Source organism: Dinoponera quadriceps, unplaced genomic scaffold (assembly GCF_001313825.1).
Source record: "Dinoponera quadriceps isolate SergipeBrazil2010 unplaced genomic scaffold, ASM131382v1 scaffold7286, whole genome shotgun sequence".
NCBI lineage: Eukaryota > Metazoa > Arthropoda > Insecta > Hymenoptera > Formicidae > Dinoponera > Dinoponera quadriceps.
In genome coordinates this window covers 640456-658397 of record NW_014562508.1, presented here as the reverse complement: position 1 = coordinate 658397, position 17942 = coordinate 640456, and the positions used below count along the sequence as shown (strand labels likewise).

The 17942-nt window shown below is 44.1% G+C and overlaps 1 protein-coding gene across 4 annotated transcripts in view; it reads right to left on the bottom strand.

The window, feature by feature from the left end:
- Positions 1-17942, bottom strand: part of LOC106751103 (lachesin) — a 366970-nt gene that overhangs the window by 188184 nt on the left and 160844 nt on the right. Inside the window, exon 2 of one of the 4 annotated variants that reach the window (XM_014631886.1) lies at positions 1190-1194. The exons of the other annotated variants lie outside the window; for them this stretch is intronic. The gene's annotated coding sequence lies outside the window, so the exon portion shown is untranslated. The remainder of the gene's footprint in view (positions 1-1189; positions 1195-17942) is intronic. 4 annotated transcript variants of the gene reach the window in all.

Below are 17942 nucleotides of genomic sequence, written 5' to 3'. Positions count from 1 at the left end.
ACTCTTTCCTCTCGTTCACCAAGTGCGGAACCGAGAGGAGAGTGCAACTTGGATTCCGTTGACGCGCTTTACCGCCGGCGCCAGCCCACGCAGATTTTCTAAAGCCACGTAACCCGAGATTGTTAAACCACGGCGTTTCGCGCCGACGACCAACGAGCGTCACTGCCACAATGTCATTCGAGATGTTGCGAGCGTCGTTCCTTGATTTTATTTTGAGCCATGTGAGAAAAAGGGTATGGGATAGAGGAAGAGAGAAAAAAAGAGAAGAGGAGGAGGAGTTGGCACGCGCCGCTTGTTCCATTTTCAGCAGTCTCGTAGATCAGACAGATTCGGCCGCCCGCTTTTACCCTTGCAGCAAACTTCTCCTCTTGGGAGTTTGCATCAATTATACGCTTTTGTTCCGCCAAAGCACTTTAAAGCCTTTCACTTGCTACAGTTTGAGCATTTCATTTAAATAGTTGTTCTCATCTCCCTCTCTCTCTCTCTCTCTTCCTCACTCTTAACTCCTTCCCCTCTGCCTTCTCTCTCTTTCTCTCTGTCTCTTGACTCTCTCACTTTGCCTACTGTTGCGCTATACCAACAGATCTCACAGTTGTGCATAGAATCAAACTTGATCGTATGTTAAATACTTGTATGCGATTCATTTTTAATCTGCATCGCGATGAGCATATTATTCAAGATACGATGCTCTCGGATGGTTAAAAGCGGATGATTAAAAGCGGATGGTCGTAGAATTTACATCACACGGGCGTTTTCATATATACTATCATAACTATGAAAACTCCATATCCGGTTTGCAATTTTCATCTCCCTCCTCTCCTAGCGCTTGATTGGACCACAAAATACCTTAACCGAATCTCGAGCCTTCACGATACCGTACAGTCGTTTACTAAAAATCTTTTCAAAGTACAGTTACTGCCTTTTGAATTTCTCCTCCGTCATAACTAAAAAAAAATGTCGGAACCTTAAATATCTTCAGACAGAAGCTGTGCCAACTTCTGTTTGATAAACAATAATAAATATAATCAATGTAACTTTAACGACAATTACTATGCGTCGCGCACGACCGATCACGATGTAACATACAATATTATAGTCCGAATTTACTTGTTTATATCAACGTATTAAATATTATAATATTTTGTAGTATCTGTAATATATGTCAACTATCGCAGTGCTCTTCAAGAACTCAACCTTAGGGCGAAAATAAACGCTTTCATCTATCAACCTATCTCTTCCTTTCTCTCTCTCTCTCTTTTTCTCTCTCTCGGCTGTTTCTCATTCTCCCCCTCTTTACAACGGCATATTATGTTTAAATAATTATTATTGCATTGAAGCGAAATGAGATCAATAACATTCGGAAAAATAGCTTCGACAATGTTCGGATTATTAAATTTTAATTGTCATTTTCAGCAAATACCAGTGACATTCCCGTCGAATTTTTCCATTTGGAGATGTCCGCTGAAAACGAACATAAAATTTGTGTTGTTTAATATGGAGATATGAGCGAAATCGTACTGTATCGGATTGATTAAGAGTATTCTGCATTATTAAGCTATTGCGAGGAGCGATCTCGAAATATTACTAAGTGCACCGAGCGATAAATCGTTTAAATGTTTACGGTAAAATGGAGATCTGTATCTGGAAAGGCTGAAAATTCTCCGTCTTTGCATGGAAACTTTCGTGTTCAATAACTCGTGTCCTGTATTTGGAAACTTTTTAATCAAGGAACTTTTCAAAGGGCTTTTAATCAGTTTCCGAGGGTGCCCACTTTGATGAGTAAACTCGACCGGCAAAAACAAGAGAACGATCCACAACTTCCTCGCCTTTCTGTTTCTAATCCAACGAGTAATGATCGTTAATATTTATGCTTTTAAAAGGAAGTCGGGATCTTTTTAAGTTTTCGAGTTCTCCTCTCGCGAGTTACTCTAAACTCCTTGAAATTGATTATTAACCAACGATATCTTTCAAGAAAAATTCTCTACATGTAGTACTATACTTGTGAAAATAGCGATGGACGATGTATAAATCTGTTATTTCGTTCTCTCTGATATCTTGTCGTATTATATGTAATAAGTAAAAAGTAATAGTTATTTATATCGACGATTATATAATTCTCATTGATTTCGCGTTCTATCGCTCACCAAATTCTGAGAGAAAGTCCGGAAGAAATCACGGACAATTCTTTCAGACATCGGAGCGGTTTACGAGCGAACATTATGCATTACTATCGCCGAGAGTCTCACATTTGAACAAACGAAGTCTCCGCTCGCGTGCGCGACTGTCCAAGTAACGTCGACTTCCAAAAGACGTTCGAGCGATAAAGAAAAAAATTCCTTGTGCGAGGAAGGGCCGGAAGAGAACCGCCGAAAATGGAAGACAAGGTCCGTTTGTTGGCGTTTCACCCCGCGGGTAACGAAGGTGTGTTTCTCGTTAAGAGAAAAATAAGCTCGCCCGCTGCCGGGGAGACGGCGTCATTATTTCGTTGCCCCCTCTCCCTCTAAGCTCGGAGTGGAAATGGAAAGAGCCCCGAGATAACCTCGCGGGGTGTCCCACGGCGGGTGTTTACCTGCTTCGTATATTGAGTCGAACGTCTACCGGTGATAACGCGCATTAATCCGCGAGGACAAGTCCCGGTGAAACTCGAACCGCTGCCGGCGCGAAACGAGAGACGCATATTGGGAAGGCACTGCGCGCCGGAACAGCGGGGAACGAGTCTTCTGTTGCGCGAGCATCGGCACGAGGATAGTCCCCGTGTCAACTTCGAACAAAGTTCACCGAAAGACAACGGAAAAGCTAGGCAAGCAACTTACTACTTGACTTGCTTCTCTTGCGAGGAAGGCCGCCGCCTCCTCTTCTTCTTGCCGCCTCTGCCGGTTTCATGCAGTCGCGACGAAATGGCGCGCGGGCTTACGCGAAACCAATAAGCGAGTAAGTCAAATAACAAGTTGCGTGTTTTCGACGGGAGTTAACAAGAAAAGTATGTGTGTGACTTGCGCACCGGCTTGTTTTCGTATTTGCGCCTTTGTTGTGTATTTGCGCGCGGCTGAGATGCGATATGAAAGATTTAGAATAATATATCTCGGGGAAGATGATGAGAGAGAGAGAGAGAGAGAGAGCAAACAAACGTCTATTTCTAGATATTTACATTGCGCGTTGATTTATTATCTTTCTTCAGGATTGTATCTCGAAAATCCTCACTTTTCTCTTCCTCATTCTTTTTTATTCTTTCTGCCTGGTTATATCTCACTCCGTTTCATTTTGTTGTGCTTCAACTCCGAGAGAAAAAGAACGAGACGTCGCGCGACGCCCGAGGGATGAGATTGGGGGAGAACAGAAGTAATCTTATCCCCAACTTTAATTCCAGTCAGAATTGTAGCTAATTATACTAATTTTAGAAAGGGCACGTTGCATAGAAACGCGAGCTACGACCGACTGTGAGAGCGAGAGAAAATTAGCGATGGCGGCAGAGAGAAAGGAAAGGAGAAGGAAGAGACGAGAGAGGAGAGGAGAAAGAGAGAGGGGGGGAGAGAGAGAGAGAGAGAGAGAGAGTCGCCGGAGGCAGATCGAAACGCCTCTTTGACTAGCTTGCGGCTTGAAGTTAAGCTCGGAAAAGTCTCTTAATCGTGCTCATCGGGGGATTGAATAACGGCAGGAAAAGTTTTCTGAACGTGCAAGAGCTGGGGGCTGTTTCCTCGACTGTGGTGACGGCACGTGAAACTAATTATCCTCGATGGAAATAGCGACGAGTCGTGTTGGAAGCGCGAGGAATCGTTCGTCCCCGCGACGAAATGTATTTATCGAAGAAATGCGAGATCTTTGTCGCGTTACTGTCTTGCCGAGCGATTTTTACGCCACGTCGAGTATAGCGAGTAGCGGTAGTGAGTGAAACTGATTATTCACGTATCCCCTTTGCGTCCTTCGTCTTTTTACCTTCAATCTTTCCTTTTAGATGCGACGTGTTCAGCTGACACGTTTAAATATATACATTCGAATCGAACTGTTGTTCCTATGTTAAGCGTTTCTTAATTCCACAATACAGTAGGCTAAGATAGCAAAATAGGTCCGATTCTAATGATCGACCATATTGAAATTTAATCAATGTTAAACTGGAAAAGACGCGCGCTTTACTCGACATTTTAGATTTAATTCTCAGCTACTTTTTTTACGGCGGAAAATCGCGCCTCTCCCTCGCACGTTCTCCGCGATCAAAAAAGTCCGCGGTGTGCAAAGCGCGAGCGCGCGCGCACAAGCAACTAATTAAAATCGCATTATTGCCGTGCGAACGAACGCGACGAGTTTTCACGCCGGCGGGACGCGATTAATAGACGCCGATCTAAAAATACGAAGAAACTCCGGGAAATTCGAGGAGAAGTAACGAAATACTTTTCCCGTCTCGTCCGTCCGTCCCTGGGGATCGTTATTCCTCAATTTCCGCGGAACACCCTCCCACCGTCCGTACTCGCCGGTCTTTCTTTCTCTCTTCCCCTCTTTCTCTCTTTCTAGCCTTTGTATTCGATTCGAGCCGACCTCAATTTCGCGGACGGATCGGTCTTGTAAGCTGTCACACGGCCGAGCTCGAAGAAATTATTCTCTATTACGATAATGAGCGGCGCGAACGAGCAACACAAGGGAGAAAAGGATGGAGAAGGCAGCCGAAAGAAAGGAAGAAAGTCGAAAGCTGAAAAAAGGGGAGACCGCCCCGGAGTCGGATCACAGACGAACGGATAATCGCGAAATTAAAGACCAATAGCGCGCGGGGCGGGGAGGAGGAGGGGATTATAAATGATTGACGATTCTCTCCCGTGGGTGGGGCTATGCGTGACATCAAATTTCCTCGATGGAATTCGAGACGGTGTCCCGATCTCACCGCAGTTAAAGGAAACGGCGGTTTAGGAAAAATTAACGCCGTAGAAAAAGTGATATCGCCCTGGGCGATATTTTAGTTAGAATCGAAGGCGAGAAAAGAATGCAAACTACGATATATTTAACATATTCCCTCCCCGTACGTGTCGGCTATCTGGGAATTCCGGCACTCTTGCGAAATTTATGCCGCAGAATTTAATTTCTGTCCGAGAAATATGGACGGTATGTCGACGTGGAGCGCATTAAAAGTTGGATGAAACCCTTCGTTTTCATTTCCATAAATTTTTTAGTTCCTGTCCGTCCATGCCGTAACTCCTAATTATTGCACTTGCAGAGGAGAAGTTTCGAACGTGTTAAGTGCCGAAGAAATATTCCACTTGCGCGTGGGATAAGTCGGTGAGTTCATCCCGATCGAATTTTGAGAACCAGGATTATTATTTCCATGAACTGTTATCATTATTCCCGTGAATTACTGCTAACTCTATTATTATTTTCATAAATTACCATCACTGTTAATATCGCGAAATCTAATGACTGACATAATCATGTTATATCTGACGGAACTCCAACGCGGTATTTCTGCGTTCCGTTTTATCTAATATCACTATCCTATATTCAGATGTAACCGATTAATGATTAGAAGATAATTAAACCTGTGAATTGCGCGAACAGGAAATTATACATTGTAATGAAATAGCAATGTGAAGAGAAACGTCATATCGTACGGTCTCTCCATCTATTTTTTCTATCTCTATCTTTTTCTTTCCCTCTTCAACGTTCTTATTTTATACCTTCCTCTGTTCCCGGCGTCGATTACACTTTTTCTCCGTCGATATGCCGTTTCAATGAACGCCGACGTTCTCCATTTACTTAATTAATCCCGTACAATGTCTTCCCCTGCGTTTTTTAATGAGACAAAAAAGCGACGCCAACGCTGTAGCGGATACGAGGACGGAATTCGTGAGCGAGATGAGCTCGATCTTCTGCGTATCCTCGCTCGTTACCCCTCTCTAACGGGAAGGAACGACTCCTTGAGGATGCGTACCTACAAACGAAGTATTATCCGAATTACTTTCGGTTCCTACACTTAGAAGGACTGCAGATTCAATTAGACTTTTCGTTAAATCGAAACGTTTCGTATAAATTTAATCACAGGTGTGCGTATGTATATGTGTGCATGTGTTGTGCGTTTGTGTACAAGTGAATACACAGAAAAAAATTAGTATCAATTCAAGACTCATATTCTCACATATAAGCGGGAATATGTAATCTTATATGTAGATAAAACACTTGCTTACATTTAATATTTTTAGTTCCACTAAAAATATATTCTCGCTACTGGAGAATAATTTTCATGAATTGAGAGAAAAAATGTTGCGTAAGAAGAACAGTATCTTTGAACTAACCATGTATTAGTTTGAAGATATCGTTCTTTCTATCCGATATTTATTCCTCTCAATTCATGAAAATGATTCTCGAATGTGAAGAAAATATTTTCAGTGGAAATATATAGAATTTCATCATATGAGCAAGTTTTATTCTTCACATAAGATTAAATATATTTTTGCTTATATATGAAAATATGAGCCTTGAAGTGATACTATTCTTGAATATTCTTGAATAACATATTCTTGAAACACCTCGTGGCTAGGTATCCGCGAGATTCAATTTCGACTTTTCACAGTTTCAACTAAGGAGTAACCACGAACGGGTCATATAATAACGGAACTGAAAATATTAAATCGGTTTGACGGAATTTCCCACGATAACACGATTCCCGATCGGCGGGGACTCATAACGCATTACCTACGACATCCTACTTGCCGCGCGCGAAAATCATTTCGGACTTCACGATTCCGAAGAATAACGGGAGGGCATAAACGGCTGAGACGAGCGGAAAACGGCGTCCAGGGGTCAGCCCTGGATCTGCGCGATAGCGGGGAATTAACGTGGCCGTCAAAGGCTTACGATAGCGACGAATTAATGCGACGATCAAAGGGTTGAACTAATCTTCAAACTGCTGCGGCGACGTTACCGCGTTCCACCGGTTCGATGGTTCGAGCCGCCGGCCAGTCTCCGGTGTAATCGTTACGCACGCTCGCCAGGAAGCGGATAATTTCCCGTCAGAAGGAAGGCTTTTTTCACAGAGACCGAGAGAGCGAGAGAGCGGGACTGATGGATGGATAGGTAGATGATGAATAGAAAGATAGAGGGGAGGGGGAAGGAGGAGAGAGAGAGAGAGAGAAAGAGAGCTACTCGTTGCAGCGACGCAGCTCGCCCTGGAAACGCGATGCATGCACGTCGGCGCCGAGAGGACGCGTTACATTTTCACCAATCGCTATATTTCGCAACGGCACGCTCCGGACAGACGTTTCGTCGGCGCGGCGGGATAAACACCGCCGATCGGACTTGGTAATTTCGTAATTACCAAATTTGATCGGCCGTATTTATCGGAAAATTAAGACTCGGTAATTAAAAAGGGCTTTAACGGCGCGCACGCGAGAGCTCCGTGCGCTCGGTGCGCGTTGACACGCCCGTAAAATAATATAACACCCGGTGCACGGGCGGGGGAGAGGGATCGATAAAAGGGCGATCGGTGCAACTAATTATCGCGAGGGGCTCGCGAATTCCGCGACGTGTAAATTTCGGCTTCGACGCGTGATTGCCTGAAAATTCGGGAATATTACCACGCCCGGCGGATTAAACGTTGCTAACTGAAATTCCGGAAGGAATCTATTAATCAACCGAGCCGTGACCCGCTCTTTCCGTGCCGTCGCGCGTTCTTTCCGCGTCCCCACGAAATCCCAATGTGCGAATTGATGTGTCGTGAATTACGCCTCGTTCAAACAAAGACTCTTCTGTCGAGAGAGAACGATGTAAAGCCTGTAAAAGCCGAAACCCTTAAGTTATAAGTGCTTAAAAGGAAGGAAATTATATTGGTCGACAATTTCGCGTACCATAAATTGTATTCTTTTTAAATTGTAACTTTTTTCTACTTACATTTATGCGTTGAACAGAAACTGACAACTAAAGAAATTAATCAGCTACAGTTCAGTAAATACAGGTTATATTTGGATTGTAATTTTTGTAATTTAATTGGAGAGAAAGAGAATATGGAGAGAAAGAGAATATGGAGAGTATGAAAATAAAATAGCGGAATATATTTATTTACTTTCTATATCATACAATATTATACAGGTTCTTCTTTTTTTATGTTTTATATTGCCAAGAAAACTGAAATTCCGCTTAAATGTTACTTATTAAGCGTCTTTTAATATCGAAATAAAGAATGTCACATACACACAGCGAAAGATAAAATGTAACAGGAATACTATACACATTATCTCAGAATAAAAAATTAACTCATAAAAAGATAATTTTAGAAACATTCCCTTTTTTTTCACCTCACAATAACCTTAAATATAAAATTCCCTCTTGATTCTCGTTTATTATATAATTAAAATTACAGGCTAAGTTTTGATTTGAATTGTTATATTTGCGATCAACACCATAAAATTAGTTAGAATAAATAGTTCATATTCAGAGTATGATTTTTACTTTATCAGTCGCGATATAAAATATAATACAATGTGATAATAATAACAATATATGTGTAACAATAATAAAATAACTAATAAAAAAAAGCGTAAAAGGCAAGTCGAGTAAAAAATAATAGAAATAAACGATAATAGAGGAATAAAATGACAAATAGAAATAAAGAGCAAGAAATGCGAAATGAAATAAAAAGCAGGAAATAAATAGTAAAAAGTATTCCAGTCTTATTTCTGGTCTCTCGTTAATGTTGAAAGCAAATAATCCAAATCGATTCGATGTAAAAATAAGAGACAACAAAAGAAACGAATGACACAAAAGTCACGAGTTGTTCATGCCCGAAACTTTTATATCGTCTTTGCGATCGATACGCGTGCCGTTCGTTAGCGCGAGCCTTTTAATTGTCTTTCCATCGTGAGATTTAAGAGTATTAAAACTGCGATCCGCCGTCGATACGCGCGGCTTTCGAGTCGCTTTAATACGCGCAACGATCTGCAAATATTTGTCTTACGACGAAATCAGGTCGGCGTAAATTTCTTGTCCCGGGGGGAGTGAGAGGGAGGAGGGGGAGAAGGGAACGGTAACACGGGCGACGGCCGTAATTTCGCGACACGAAAGTAATATGAATAGCTGATAAGATGCTTGCATTTATTCTCTGTCAAATTTCCATAAATGACCCGAATACCATGCCTTTCGGTATGTTACACGTATATACACGGACATAGCCGCCATACCAGCGATCCAAAGAGGCGGCTGCCATGCCGCTGCATGACGGTATGCCCGCTATGTAATAACGTAGCCGATAACACGCGTAAAAACGTAATTTCCGGCACGGATGTTTTGAGATTTCGTCATAGTTTCAGTGGAGACGTAGGCCTCGAGAGGGGGGGTTGCTCGCCGGGGTGAGTCGCGGAGATGAGCTCGCGACGTGCGGGATTTCTTTTCTCTCTTCTCCCCGTTTCTCGGTTAATTCGAGCGCTCGCGGAATTGCAGAATCCCCGCTCGTTTCCGACTCGGCGGTATTGCGGATACTATTTATTCCGCGTGCCGGAGTGCGTCATACGCGACGGTTACCGGGGCAGTTCGTGCGTTACAACGGCCCTCGCACAATGCTGCGAGGAACAAACAGCTCCTGCAAAAATGCGACGCTCCTGAATAAGACTTACTTTTCATTTATGTCGCGCGCTACAAATGGCGCGCGACGGTTGATACCGAGGAATGCAAATGTGTCGCCGGCGCAGCGGCTGAGTTAACATCGCCGGCGAGGGGGGAGGCTCCGAGGTATAAAATTCTCTTTTGCTGCTATGTAACTCACGCGGAAGATAAACAAAACGGAGCGAGTGAATGTCTCGCCGCCCGTCTCGTCGTTCGTTCTTCATTATTATTTCATTTTATTTATTTACTTCCCTCATCTTCTCTCTCTCTCTCTCTCTCGCTCTCTCCGTCCCTCCGTTTCGTCGCTCGTGCGCGTTGGCATCGCGAGCGCACAAAAGTGTATCCTCGCAGGAGCGCAAATCGATAGCGCACTTTCATGAATACGAGTCACTATGTATAGAGTGGCCCTTAACGAACTTTACCGGAGTGCACTTTGCTCCCTGCGTAGGAATTCCAGACGTAACTTCCGCAAGTCGAACGCCGCTGAATGGAATGATGATTCACGGAATGAGTACTCCGCGTGATACGCACTGTTGCATTCCACTTATATCGAGTGTATCCGCAGCTTCAAGGTATTACATTGGAAATTACAATGCCGAGAGAGGGTTTATAGATAGATAGAGGGGGGGGGGGAAAGCTGATTTCTTGACGTGCAAATTGCGATCATCTCGGACAGCGCGGCGGATCGATCGCGAGGAATCCGCGACGCGGAACGATCGTCGGCTCGACGATTAACTCTTTAACACGTCGACACCGGCGCGCTGATTCCCATTGATTGTTTCGACGCTCAATTCGAATGTGAATCGCCAAATGCGCGGCAAATAAATGCAATTCGCGACTCATATATCCGCTGGCTCGTTTCGTCGCCTCGCTGTCGGCTATATATTTAATTCGTTATACGCGGTTGGTTGCGTTTCATGCGGAAAATTAGCGAGACACCGTGATATAACGTCGCTCGCAATCGGCGACCACCGTGGTAGTCGGTCTATGAATGAATTTTCTCGGGAATCTTTTCTAATTTCAACAGCGCATCAATGGAAACACGCAAAACACACGATACGCAGGTATATAAAATTCGAAGCAGATCGGTCATACTGAAGCTGAGATAATTGAGGCGAAAGTTAATGCTGTTTGTATGTATCACAGGTAACGTAAACGGCTTTCGATATCACTGGCAAACGCCAAGTAACAGTAACATCACGTCAATGTTATAATTTCCAGCTCAATAATGTAAATGCAACGTAATACATGCTGCATGTAACAGTTACGCCGTTGAGCGGGAAACTGCAACATCGACGTGATGTTATTGTTACTTAGCGTTTTGGCCGGGACGTTTTTAATTCTAACGACTGTACTACTTTTACGAGTCCAGTGAAAAATAAAGAGGCGATAAGAGAGGGTTATAGAAATATTAGAAAACAATTACAAAATCGTTGAGTATGTATGCAAGTCGTATGCATGTTTGATCGATATTCTCTTGCTATAGTGCCAAAACGCTATCGCAAATCATGTTTACAAACATGTAGCACAGATTTGTTGATTCGTCTTTTGTATCAGTCATACTTTTCTAACAATATTGTCACGGCCCTTACTACCTTAAAAGGCTTTTGTTTCGTCTGGTGAACTGGAGAGAAAGGATTAGGATATGATTATGATTTATGCATTCTTAAGTACACGAAGGCGATATTGAGAAGAGATCTCGGATGATGATTTAAAGTGGTTTCGAAGGAAGCAAAATTCTCTCTTGGCCTTTTCCAGTCTGTCAGGGATAGCTGCTGCGAAAAGGAACTCGTGAACAATTACGTCTTTTGCGACAAGAGAGAATCCTCTTAAGAGTTACAGCGAAAAAGCGCGATGGCCTGGATATAAAAGCGCATAAATTGTAGATTTGTCGTACATAATTGGTTTAATTATCTCTTTCCTTTTAAAGAAATTCCAACGTTTGCTTGGCTGGCTCTCCTCCGCTGTTGAAAATTCTGTCCTCTGTCATAACGAATGGCGCTGGAAATTTTCGCGTTTCATATTCAAAGAGCGCGTAAGTAGAACGTAATTATATATTTACACAATTCTTTTTCAAGGGAAGGGAGGAAACTAACTAGGCAGACGTCTGTGATCTTCTACCACCCTTCGCACGCATTGTTAAAACATACGCATCTCAATAAATAAGATTTCATTTATCTCCACTGTTTTTCCAAGCAGTGATTTTTATCACCGAATAACTTCCGACAGCCCGGAGGATTCCCGTTCGAGCGATCGTTCAGTTCTAAAGTGCTCCGTACTCGAAGGGTTAAACGGTTAATATGGGTGGGATAATGGACGGGTTCGCGTCCGGAAGCGTCTGGAAGCGATTTCGTGAATCCTTCGGGCCGAGTAAAGCCCGTTAGGCATGTCGTGTGCGAGGAAGCGAAGAAAATCCGTCGCTTTTACGCGCGTATCGCCGTTCGAGCGCGTGCAAGGCGCGTATTATGCAGCGTCGATTTCGAGGATGCAGTCCTTCACACATCGTCGGCCAGGGTGCTTGTAAAAAGCGATCGCTGTCGTGAGCGACTTCAAAAGCCGGGGACGCACCGAGTCTTCGTTAATTACTCGCCGCGAAGTGTCGCAGGGAGCGCGCGACTCCCCGGCGTCGAGCGAATGTCGCAGCTCTAAAGTGCTAATTAATAGAATGAAATTAGGTCGAACGTATTGCAATGTAACGTGTGCGAAAGAGAATTTCTATGGCGTATATACGGTTACACGGGTATTATTTTGAGCAGGCATTCTCGACGCCGCTGCGCGGGCGTTGACGCGCCGCGAGTTCCGCCGAATCGAAAATTGCGCGTCTCGACTCGCGAGAGAGGGAAGAGATGATTTATGACGGAAATATTGAAATACGACAGTCCGGCTCTTTCGCTCGTGGGTTTACATATTCTCACTAATTAGAATCAATCGGCAGCTTTTGCGAAATTATTACTACGCGTATAGCTTGTACTTTAACGGACATGGCGAGAAGTATCGAAGATAACGTCGAAGACCGAAGATAATATCAAGGTATCGGAGATAATACCATTGTTACAAAATACAGATAATATCAGCGTATTCTGAGATAACGAATGTCGTTTTTATAATTCGTGAATGAACGATTGACGCGCACGCCTTTTAAATAAAAGGCTGGTTTTGCTCGTTTCGTCTTGCGAGGATGAATGAAATCAAGGACGGAAGTGTCCGTTCACTCGTAATTAATTTCACTGAAAGCTCCCTCGGAGGAGTTCTTTCAACCCTTAAGTGTGCGAGATAGATAAAGAACGTGTAAAAAGAGATAGGTGTTACTTATTTTTAGCTGGTTTACAACCAGCTGGTTTATTCGAAGCTCGTCAGAGTCGACGGAGGAGGGACATTTTTATGTTTTCCAGTTATAAAACATTGGTGTACGTTCAAGTGCCGGGAATATCGGCGTTTTATGCGCGGAGACTATTACGGGAATTTATCCGCAATAATACTTGGAAACGTCTCGACTGATCCTCTTGTATTAATAATACGCGCGTATAAATTCTCGCCGCGTCAAGATGGCGACAAATGCAATCAAGTTTGATTCGCGAAGTATCCCCGGGGGCAATTGGGAAACGGATATCCGGTTTTAAGGCTGAAATTGTACACCACAGACGCGTTACGTAAATGGATCAATGTCCACGCAGATGAGTAGTAGAATCTCCTGTATGCAGCCTCCTCTTATTGGGCGAGATATCTGTGTCATCGCAATATCGACCGTTAGCGTGTGAATTTTAAAGCGCAATTGCATCCATCAGAACCGGCGAATCGGGCGGAGGTCGTACGCAAAATCGTACGCGATGTAACGACGAAAGAGAGAGAGAGGGGGAGGGAGGGAGGAGGGAGATTTCCACGTCCCTGAGGAATCTCTCATCTTCCTCGACAAAGCAGAAGAAAGAAAAAAGCAAACTTGCAGACATTCAATCGGAGACGCGTCTTTTTTCTCAGTGCAGCCCGACTATTTAAAGACTACGGACGAGATTCGCTATTTGCGGACCGGAACACGGATTTTTCTCTCTCCCCGTTTTTCCCATCATGAAGAAACGACTATACATGTTCTATCAATAAGAGCGTTTCTTGTGACGACACATGCGTAGAGGAGAGAGAGGAGTAAAATAATGACCTTAAGGTTTGTCGATTTTTCCTCATTTTTGTAGTGACGTAAAAATAACGATCATTTTCTTCTGATTATTTCAAGTCCCGCCCCGGATTATTTATTATTATTAAAAGCCTCGAATGAGCCAGCCACCGACTCGTCATTAGTCGTTAATTTAGAAATATTAGCGACTCGTCGTCCCACCCATTTCGTCATCTTACCTTCCTTCTCCCTGGACGTAACCGTGTAACGCGCAAGGAAATATGAATGTACGTGCGGAACGATGACACGCATGATAAAACACGGCGGAGTTAACGACGTTGGAGAAACGATCCTCGTAGGATTCATGATTCGCGCGGAGAGTTAAAAATATAAACTTCGCGAAATTCAATATAGGAAGCGGCTCTTATACGGGGACACGGGACCGTGCGATACGTTATTGCGGCTCCGCAAATGTACACCGTGTGAATTCGCCGTGAGAGAAACGCACGAATCTTCCGCGCGAGCGGCACTAAGTGCCGCTTCGCGGGGATTTATCGTCACCCGGGGAATAATAAACACTTAATTTGACGCGGCGCGTATACACGCGCGAATTATTTATTCGCAGGAACGACGAGAAGAAGAAGAGAGAGAGAGAGAGAAAGAGCGCGCGAGAGAAAAAACAGGGAAAAAAGAGGGAAAACAAGCGGGTCGCGTTTGCCTTCATCGGCGATGCTCGGCGACGGCATCTTGATAGACCGTGCACCTTATTTTCAGCGGTATAAAAGGGTGGACGGGGACGGGGGCGGGCAGACGAATGGGCGTGCGTATGTGTATGTGTGGCGGCGGCTCTTTCCCGCGCACAGAGAAAATCCAATGTCAGCGTGATATATGCGGAAAATACACACGCGCCAACGTGTGTACACGTGAATACACGAAGGCGACGAGTAATAAAAGTCGGCACACTTTTCACGCTGACTTCCTTCCTGCTGCTTTCTGCACGGTCGCCTCCTTATAATTCTCGCTTTCGCGGAGATTCTTCTTATCTCTCCTCCCTTCCACTGCTTTCTTGATCCTTCTGACCTCTTCTTCTCTCTTCCTCTCTCTCTCTCTCTCTCTTCCTTTCTCTCTCTCCCTCTCTCTCTTTCTTGTCGCCAGGTGCACTTTCTTTGTACGCACGAACTACCCTCTCTTTCTTTGCTCCCTTTCTCTCTCTCTGTCTCTCTCTCTCTCTCTCTCTCTTTCGCTCTTTTCTTCTCTTTTTCCTTTTCGTGTGTTACACGTCGCATCTCGTGTTGCTTTTCGCGCAATCCGTTCATTCATCCTATCATTTGAAATCCGATTCGTGCGTACATCGTATAAGGGGAAAATGTGTGTTCGCGCTAATAGTCGCGCATAAATATTTGCCTGCGCGTGCATTACTCTAAAAACGTTGGGAATATAAGTCGGCAACGGGAAAATCTGCCACGCGATATTTCCAGTTATTTTTAAAAAATTACATTTTTTTAATCTCGCGAAATATTCAGCGTGGTGATTAAATGCTTTTGAAAAATAAGATAAAACCTTTTTTCCCCGCGCAGAGATATGAATTATTCTGTTCTTTTTTTTTTTTATAACGCGACGTGATTTCTTCGTGAATTAATAATTAAAAAAAAAGTAACCTGAGTATTTGATTTGCGGGGAACAGGATTATTCCTACTGCATTAGTGCGCGCACGGTTGATCGTAATTCGTTTAAATTTTTTCCCTATTTTTTTTTCTCTACATAAACAACGTTCGCGGACTGTACGGATCAGGTATGTCGGAAATTAATATTTTACATTACGTTAAAAATACGAGAACCTATTCGCGAAAAATTGGAGCAATCGATATATTTCGGCGCATACACGGAGAGAAAAGCTTGAATTAACGTGACAATGAACGAACCAAATGTATTTTGGTCAGGGGAAACAAAATTTCTAGTTGTAGGGACCGAATTAGGTTTGCAGAAATTAGAAATTTTGTTTCCTACAACCAAAATATGTTTGGTTCGCTCATTGTCAGGTAAATTCAATCAACACCTTTTTTTTCGCGTGTAGAAAATGGCTCTTCTATTACGATATCCTGAAAGCGTTAAATGGTCCAATGTCCGTTCGTGCCGCACAGATACACGTTAAGTTGTATTGTAAAAGTGTAATTTGACGCAATCGACTTTCACTTGGCAAACGTAAAAATTATCGACGCCGCAATATCCGTGCATTTTAACGACGGATGTCGGAGACGTACAGCGGACTCTTTTATTTATAGGATCGTACATCACGGAAGGATTTCTTGCCGTCCTTCCCGACAAAAAATAATCCTTTGAAGGATTTATTCGTCTCTCTAAGCGCGCAAATGTACGTCCGTGTCTCTCGCGAAAAAAGTGGCTGTACGGACTTATATAACAATTACACGATGATGAACGGTCTTCGCCAATCTGAAAGTGGGAAAAGTTGGGAAAATATGTTCAGAATTCCGGCATGGATAACTGCGTGAACGCGCGTCATATTCTTGTTGTTTGCATTAAATGTTGTGTAATAAGTAAAAATAATGAATAATAAGATTAGTATTTTACGCATGCGGCCACATATATGTGTGTATGTTGTGTGTGTGTGTGTTTATCACCATTCTATATGTGCGTCACGTTACACGTCGCGATTTGAGTGGAGAGAGACAGAGAGAGGGAGAGAGAGAGAGAGAGAGAGAGAGAGAGAGAGAAGAAAAAGTATTCCGTTTTATTGGACCGCCGTGTAATGCCAAGAACACAATAAAATTGATTGAAACTCTATTATTTTCGAAGGGGGGAAGTGAAAACTGGTTTCTCGTGATCCTTTTTACTTTGGAGCGATTCGGAGAGAGCTACGACGTTTCTCCGCGCTGCTTCCCGCGACTTAATAGATTTATGTTCGGCGACACGTGCGCCAGAAATGGACCGGCCCGCCCGGGCCCGAATATTTTACCGAAACAGATACCGTTTGCATACATAATTCACGAAAGTCGTGAACTATCAGCAGAAGTCTACATGTTCGCCCTGCGAAAAGCGAGCATTTGGAGTTGATTAAAAGAGAAGGCAACAATACTCGTTGTATGCTTCAATAGTTTCTGTTTCGCGCAGTTTATCTGCTTAATTAACACGCAACGGAGAGAAAGAAAGAGAGAGAAAAATGAGAAAGAGGGAGAGAAAGAAAGAGAGAGAGAGAGAGAGAGAGAGATCTGACGGTAACGGGTATTATAATTCATTTTATTTCTGTAAAATAAACATTCACCAGATCGAGCTGTTCTTTCTCCCGTGGACGCGGCAAATCCGTGTGGTTTTCGCGGCGGAATACACGCGCCTCGCGTTTCGAATTAATTTTCGGGGTTGGCACCCCCAACGGGGGAGACGCCCGAGCGGAGGAGGGGAATATATCATATGGAAATCGCGGGAGACTCGCAGGCGTGCTCTCTCAGTCACTCGCGCGTTCTTTGCGCGCTTTCGTTTTCATCCCGCGATTTCATTTTTGTCCGCGCGCTGCGATCCGTCCCGTTGATCGGGATAAACCCTCGTTGATATGCGCGCGATGTAATAATAATCTAATGAAAAAAGACGTCGCAAATAAAATGACACGGATGACGTAATCGCGCCGCCTCTCGACGTACCCGGCGTGCGGACGCGCCATCTCTTTTTCCCATCTCTCTCCTCCTTCCCTCCCCTCACCACGTCGCTCTGACGCGCGCGATAAAAACAAAAACGCGCGGATTTAACGCATGTGCGTGGTCCGCCTATCGATTCGCGCGTTCCGGCATGTGCGTGTGCGCGCCCACGGCTGTGTTCGTGCTCACGCATGTGTGTGTATGTGTATTGTGGCAACGCACAATGGCATGCACATCCCTACGCAAGTAAGTGGCGGTACGTTTGCATGCGCGGATCAGATGCGCGATATAGCGATCGGCCGGCTACAATAGGCAGGGTCCAACTACGGTGGTAAATGCACGTCGTCACAACCGTGTGCGGCACGTACAGGAACGCCTTGGTACGCCGCTAATGGAAAGCTTTCCGTTGCCACGGAATCGATAAATGGGCCTGCGGGGAGCGTTTGCAGAGGGCACACCGTGCTTGCGCCCGCTCGGCGACGCTTCTTACGTATGCATTAGATCCACGGAAGCTCCTGGGAGCGCAACTATGACGTCGTCCTCCTTCTTGCATAAAATTAATGCTAACCGCGAATCGATATATTCCTCATCTCTCCCCCCCCCCCCCCCCCCCCCCC